Raw genomic sequence first — 1,280 nt, forward strand, 5'->3', positions numbered from 1 at the left:
CTGAGTGTCTGTTAGGGCACATCTTATTTTTTTACTTGTTTTGTTCAGATTTGGAGAGCGTCTCTTGTAAGTCGTCAAAAAAGGTGGTCTTGGGAAAATAACCCGATATACAGCTATTCTAAACAGCAATAATAACCTAGCGACTAAAAAATGTAAAAAAAGAACAATTCAGTGCCATTCCACTCTCTGAAGGTGGATGACCAGCGAAGCTCTGTATGCGGGGATCGACCATTGCTCCTGTTAAACGTTCCAAATTTGCGGGATCGGGGCCACATGGACGGTTCAGATTTCTTTTCGCCTCGCGGTCCTGGCGGGCGGCACGCTTACGCTTGGCGTCCGCGGCCCGCTCATCGTCGGTGGTCTCCTTCCGCCACCGCCGCCTCCATTCCCTTTTCTGTTCACGCTGTCGTTCTTGGTAGGTGTGCTGTTCTTCTTCAGACCATACAACACGCGGCCTATCCAAATCACAGTCTCAGCAGAACTGAGGAAAGGAGTCTACACGTATAGCATGACGTCAGGAGACAGAACACATTCAGATTGGTAGGCACTAGTTTGAATACGCGGGAAGGCGTATACACGTGTACGGTGCGAACGTAGACATGGCCGGTGCGGGTCAAAGTGCAGTATCTGTTCTTATCAGCTTGATATATGATACGGGTTGTATTTGGACCCAAGATATTAAACTTATTTTTGCAAGTTGGCGAAGTGCTTGAAGCCTGCTTCACCTCCGGCATGGGTCGGCCCGGTATTGCACTATCTTAGGGACTTTTGGTCTACGGACATCGATCCGCTGGAAACTAGCCACATACAGCTTCGCTGTAAAAACATCAAAATTCAGTCACGCTGAACAGTATGAGAGCGTGCAAATTTCACACGCGCAGTTCGAGCGCTGTATCCCCAAATTACAATGTCTCCATCCACTTAAATGCGCCTTACTGTGATCGAAGAAATTATACTCGCAATTGCATTCCTCTTTTCCTATTAAAGAAAATAATTTCGGTGTAGGTTTGTAATCATAGTCAGCGCATTTCAGTAAAGTATCAATATTTTGAGTCACTCTTGCTGCTTATTAAAGCGAAGCTTTCTATGTCTCACTGACTCGTCCGTGAGCGCTGAAAACGCACTACAGGAAATCCAACTTACACAATGAAACTGTCTGCGCATCTGCGCACACAATTGTAGGACACTACAGTTTTCATTCGCAGTTGTACCGATAACAACAATGGTAACTGCAACGCCACGCTACCCAGACGAACTGTATATATCTGCATTGCATTACG

General features: G+C 46.2%; 1 non-coding gene across 1 annotated transcript; it reads left to right on the plus strand.

Annotated features, from left to right (window-relative positions):
- The first annotated feature begins 599 nt into the window (after positions 1-599).
- Positions 600-782, plus strand: LOC119443295 (U2 spliceosomal RNA). Its single transcript, XR_005190239.1, has one exon. It is a non-coding gene; the product is annotated as a U2 spliceosomal RNA (small nuclear RNA).
- The last annotated feature ends 498 nt before the right edge of the window (positions 783-1,280 follow it).

The sequence above is a fragment of the Dermacentor silvarum genome, chromosome 2, assembly GCF_013339745.2.
Source record: "Dermacentor silvarum isolate Dsil-2018 chromosome 2, BIME_Dsil_1.4, whole genome shotgun sequence".
Classification (NCBI taxonomy): Eukaryota; Metazoa; Arthropoda; class Arachnida; order Ixodida; family Ixodidae; genus Dermacentor; species Dermacentor silvarum.